This window comes from Arachis hypogaea, chromosome 16 (genome assembly GCF_003086295.3).
Source record: "Arachis hypogaea cultivar Tifrunner chromosome 16, arahy.Tifrunner.gnm2.J5K5, whole genome shotgun sequence".
Lineage (NCBI taxonomy): Eukaryota > Viridiplantae > Streptophyta > Magnoliopsida > Fabales > Fabaceae > Arachis > Arachis hypogaea.
In genome coordinates, this window is record NC_092051.1 from 113117102 (window position 1) to 113123101 (window position 6000).

Consider the following 6000-nt stretch of genomic DNA (forward strand, 5'->3'; position numbering starts at 1 on the left):
TCCTCCCGATTAAGAATTTGACAATCAAAATCAGGTTCGGGAATGTTGACCTCAGCAGAAGGGGTTGAAGAAGTCGTGGCTGTAGAAGCTTTGGCTGGCAGTGCAGGAGGAGGCCCGTCATCTTCATCATCAAGAGCAGGCACTATCTTGCCATCTTCCACCACATTGTCCAGGCTGAAGAGAGTGTGGTTGAGTTCAGGAGCAAGAACTCGGACCTGTGCCTTTAAATTTTTGTAAGCGCCCGTCACAGTATCTACAAGATGACCCTGGAGATCGGCGTAATCCGCATGGGCAGAATCAAGTCTCCCCCTCAGCTCTAACACCTCGGCATAAGTGCGGGTATAACTTTTCTTATGTTTCTTTTTCATCTCCTCTGCCAAGTTGGCAGCTGCCTCAGCCCTGATAGCCCGGGACTTCTCCTTCTCCAAATCCAACTCCAGTTTAATCACCCTGGCATCAAGTTCATCCTTCACCCCTTTTATCCTATAGATATCCAATTTGGCATCCTCAAGAAAAGCCTTCGTCACATGGACTGGGGAACCCTGAACAGTACGGAATAGAGCTGCTCCCATATGGGCCATCCGAATACTGTTACTAGTGATGAAATTCAAATGATGAAGGACGGACACATCATCCATTGGAAGTCGACCAAAAGGAGCAATTTGATTATCCACAAACCCCACGTCATTAAAGTCAGGGGCACCCAAGTCATAAGGATCAACAGTCTTTTGTTTGTTAGGAGGAGGACCAGCAGTAGGAGAGGAGGCAGCATCAGAAGGTGGTCGAACTGGGTTAGAAGGGACAATCCGGACTTGAGGGGTTGGAATAACCTTCCTCGGTCCAGAAGCACCCGACGTTGGTTTCTTTGGAGGAGCTTGAGAAGACTCTCCCTCTGCATACTTGGCCGAGATGTTTTGGGCAGCTGTTGCTTTCTTAGCCGAGAGAAAATGTTTCATGGACTCTATAGATTTCATCATCTCTACAAGAAAGAAACCAAGAAAACAAGTCACAAACAGATGGAGGTAAAAATTCAACCACAAAGTAAAACCATAAAGAAGTCAGCCACTACCCAGTTCAGCACGAAGAAGGGAAGGATTTCCTAAAAACTTCTTCGTGTCAAGATGGGGAGGCTCTCCCCAATTTTCCTCTAACACATTTACAAAGGCCTACTCGACCTCATCTAGACTTTTCCAGGAGTACCTAGCTACTACTACATTCTTCTGCTAGCACAAAGGGAAGGTAGGCTCATCATTTTCATCCAAAAAGAAGGGCCGAGCTCCCTCAACAGCTCGAACCTTGAAGTAGTAGTTTTTAAAGTCCCTAAAGGACTCATCATACATAGAGAAAACTTTTTTTTCTTGTGTAGCTCGGAAAGAAAACCAGGAGGCTTTCTTCTTTGCTACCCCAGGCTTCGTCAACACAAAAAGATGAAGGAAGAGAGTTTGGGTAGGTCAGATATCCAGTTCCTGACACAACAATTGGAATATTTTTATGAAGCCGCAAGAATTCGGATGGAGCTGAAAAGGAGCTACATTGCAGGACCACAACAACTCGGTCTCAAACGGGGTAAAAGGAATGGTAATATTCAATTGACTAAAGAAATAGTCATAAGCATAGAAAAAGGGACGTTCTTCTTGAGTCAAAGAAGGAAAACTAACCCTCTCCTCAGGGTTGGGTGACACTAACTCATAATTCTTCTCTTGGTCCCTCTCACTACAAATCCTATGTTGCCTCTTAAGTCGCACACAATACTCAGAGTCAGCCATAGTAACACACATCAAGACAATGGAGTCTAGCCAGTCAGACATGCCCTCCGGGATCTTAGTGGACATCTCAACAATGTTTTTGCGAGAAGACATAGGTCAACTATTCCTACAGGAAGAAAAAGAAAAAATGGGTTACTACCAAATAGCTCGGGCAAATAAGAAAATAACTCGGACAATAATATATGAACATCAAGAGTCAGATACGGCAGTAAAAGGGAAACCCTAGGATTCACACCAAGGTCCAGGGGCACCCTTTGGAGGCAGTAACAAGGCAAGAACCTGGAAAGAAAGAAATCGACAGTCTATCCTCTAAACATCTCTTAAAACACAATCCTTCTCTAATAACATCACTCCACATAAAGCAGCAAGAAAGTCATCATTACCAACAAAATCATCAAAAGCTACAATCTTTTCTTTACCAACAGTTCAAACTAAAATAGTGAACCCAAAGACGAGGACATGCAAGGACAAAAGAAATAGAAACAACGATAAAACCCTAAGAAAGCAAAAACTACCAGGCACAACGTCGCAGCAAAAGAATGCAGAGATCACCACAAAAATGCAAGCCTTTTTTCAGAAAATTATGAAAACAGAATGTTGAAAGGAAAGACACAATCTTTTTCAAAGGAAGTCAAGATTCTTAGAGACAAAAGTAGTAAAAATCACATGCACCAGTATGGTGGAGACGTATGAAAAGGCGACATGAAAGGAAAAGAAAATACCAACCTGTCGAGGAAGAAGAGACAAACGCGAAGGAAGAAGCAATGAGCGAAAACTCTCGAGCCGAAGAAAACAGAAAAAACCCCAAAGCGTGAGAGAAACGGATGGAACGAAGCAATTTTAGTGAAGGACGAAGCAAAGGGAGAAGAAGAAACTAAAAGCAAGTCTTTGAAATTTAAAAATGAAGTAGCAAAGAGGGAAAAAAGAAACGGCGAAGGGATATTTATGAGCTTTTAAAACCCTCGCACGTTTCCAAGAAAAGCGCAACGCACGCTACAATTAAAAAGGAAGATAAACGCTTCGCATCCAAGGAGCCTCAACTGGAGATCAACCCAAAGGCAAAATGCTCGAGCTCGACTTTTCAAAAGGTCGAAGTCTGAAAACACGACCCTAAAAAGTAAAGATCGAGCTCAAGCAGGGGCACTGTTCATACCCGGGGTCGAGCTAGCCGACCCGGGCTGATTAAAGACAAAGCGACCGACCTCTTCAGATGGGTCGCCCCGACCTCTTCTCAAAAGGGGTCGGCCAAACTGCCATGAGAGGCCTAAGTAGGCCCAAACGAAGGGACACAGCCTAATCTAAAGGCAACTAAAGCCTAAAAAGATAAGGGCGGTTCCCCTGATAACTAACTTATCTTATCTAGAAAGGTCAGCCCATACTACTATAAATGTACTGGAGCACCCAGGTATAACTCATACTCTGATTCTACTAAAAACCTACTAAAAGCCCATGCTAACTTAGGCATCGGAGTCTCTTGCAGGTACCACCACCCTCCGGTGATCAAGGATCAGCAGCACCACCAGGTCCAACAAGTCGGATACGACAGTGATAAACCATTATTTTATGGTTTATATTTTGTTTAATTATGTGGTTTTATCAAATCTTTACCCACTTATTCACATGATTAGCATGTATTTACAACTCCTTCCCAAAATTACTCCATGGCTAAAAACTTGCTTCCTAGAGACCTTTAATTATGTATTTTAATTCTCCTTTATTCAATTTGATGCTGTGATCCCTGTGTTAAGTGTTTCAGGCTTTATAGGGCATGAATGACTTGGAAATTGGAGAGGAGGCTTGCAAAAATGGAAGGAACACAAGAAATTAAGGGGATGACCAGCGAGAAGTGACGCGTACGCATGGCTCACGCGACCGCACGAAATGGAAAAATCGTACTGACGTGATCGCGTGCCTGACGTGAACGCATGGATTGGAAACTGCACGAGTGACGCGAATGCGTGGGCGACGCGCACGTGTGGAAAGGCAACAACGCTGCATGACGCAAACGCGTGGATGACGCGATCTACAGAATTTACAGAATTTGCTGGGGGCAATTTTGGGCCATGTTTTGACCCAGTTTTCGGCCCAGAAAAGCATATTAGAGCCAGGAAACATGCAGAGACGAGGGGAGAGATTCATCCCGCATAATTTTTAGTTTTAGATCTGACTTTACTCCTCCTCTAGGTTTTTTCTCTACACATTCATAGTTCTTAGGATTTTGTTTTTATTGCTTTTTGTATTGGGATATTGAGAAGAGTTATTACCTCCGCCAAGACTTCATCATTCTAGTTTGTTTTCCTTACTTGTCACTTACTCTTTCATATCCTTAATTTGTTCAGAATTACTATTGCATTATTTTTAGAATTTAATAATGCAAGAACTATTTTTATTTTGAATTGATATTTTTTTATTATTATTTATCATGTCTTCCTTTATTTCTCTTTCTTATTTTGTGAAGTTTACATTCATAATGAGTGAGTAGTTTTCTAACTTGATTGGGAGTTGATTGAAAGGAGAACCTTGAGTTGGAATGCTCAAGAGTAAAATTGCAATTGAGTTTATTGTTGGATGGCTCTCTAGTCGCTAACACTAATCCTTCCCAAGGGAGAGGATTAGAACTTGTGAATAGAAGTATATTACCAACTTGCTTGACTTTCCTCTACCTAGTAAAGGATAACTAAGCAGAACAACCTTCAATTATCAATTAATCTTGGGAGAACTCCAACAAGGATAAAACTTCCGATTAATCTACTCCCAGTTAAGATCTTTATTTAAATTACATAAATTCTCTTATTTAATTTCCTGTTTATCAAACTCAAAACCATTTTGGAAAAAATCTGATTAATAAAATAGCACATCTTTCTGCAACTCGTTGGGAGACGACCTGGAATTCATACTCCCAGTATTTTAATTCTGATTTTGTGACAACCCTTCTAAATTGATAAGCGAATTTTTGTTGGTTAAGAACTGTACTTGCAACGTACCTCTTATATCAATTTCTTAATCCGCCAATTTCCGCCACATCAATTTTTGGCGTCATTGCCGGGGAGTTGCAATAGAGTGCTAAGTTATTGATTAGAATTTATTTATTTGCATTTTATTTTATTTTGCTACTATGAGCTGCATGTTTCTTTCATTGAATGACGCGTTCACTTCCTGATCCAAGCTTGCCAGTATTTGATCCTGAGATTGAAAGAACTCTTTCACGTATAAGGCAAGCTCGGCGTCGGTTAGTCCTCTCCGAGGACGAATCTGAAACGTCACTTAAGGAAGAAACAAGCTCCCTTTCTACTGATTCGGTTGATTTACGTGCAGGTGACATGGCAGCACCTAGGAGAGTTACTATCCAGGAAGCTGGAGCCCCTGATTTTACACTGCAACCGTATCAAGCGCATCACCCAGCGGTGGCTGTGGATTTTGAATTAAAGACTGCACTACTCAACTTGATGCCCAAGTTTCATGGCTACCTGCTCAAGAGCCTATCAAGCACTTTAGGGATTTCCAGGCAACCTGTTCTACTGTCAAGCGTGATGGTGCAGATGAAACTTCTATTTTATTAAAAGCCTTCCCATTCTCTCTTGAGGGAAAGGCGAGAAAGTGGTACTACACTCAACCCAGAGCCACTGTTTCTAACTCGGATACGCTCAGAAGAGAAATTTTAGAAAAATTCTTTCCAGGTGAAGTTACTGATAAACTGAGGAAAGACATTTCCATGATTGTTCAGGACGAATCCGAGACTCTCTACGAATACTGGGAGTGCTTCAACAATCTTCTCGAAGCATGTCCTCACCATATGATTGACAAGATAGTGTTGTTCGGCTACGTCACACAAGGCATGAGGCCTCAAGATAAGACCACATTGGAAAGCGCTAGCAATGGGTCTATGAAAAAGTACAAGATCACTGATGAGGCATGGCAATTGATCAGCGACTTAGCTGAATCTACTCGGAATCACAGGCAGAAACAAAGCCGATCAAAAGCTGTTGCAAAGGTATCCTCTAGCAGAGAGACTGCTGCTCTAACTTAGAGTATATGTGAAATGACCAACTTACTGAAGCAGATGCAGTTAAGTCAACAACAAGCTCAGCAAGCTCAACTTTCTCCACTACAGCAAAGCCAACAGTTAGTCCCACAGAGAGTGTGCGGAATCTGTGCTGATTATAGTCATTATACTGATGAGTGTCCACAGTTCCAACAGGAAGACAATACTGTAGCAGCCACTCATAACTTTTAT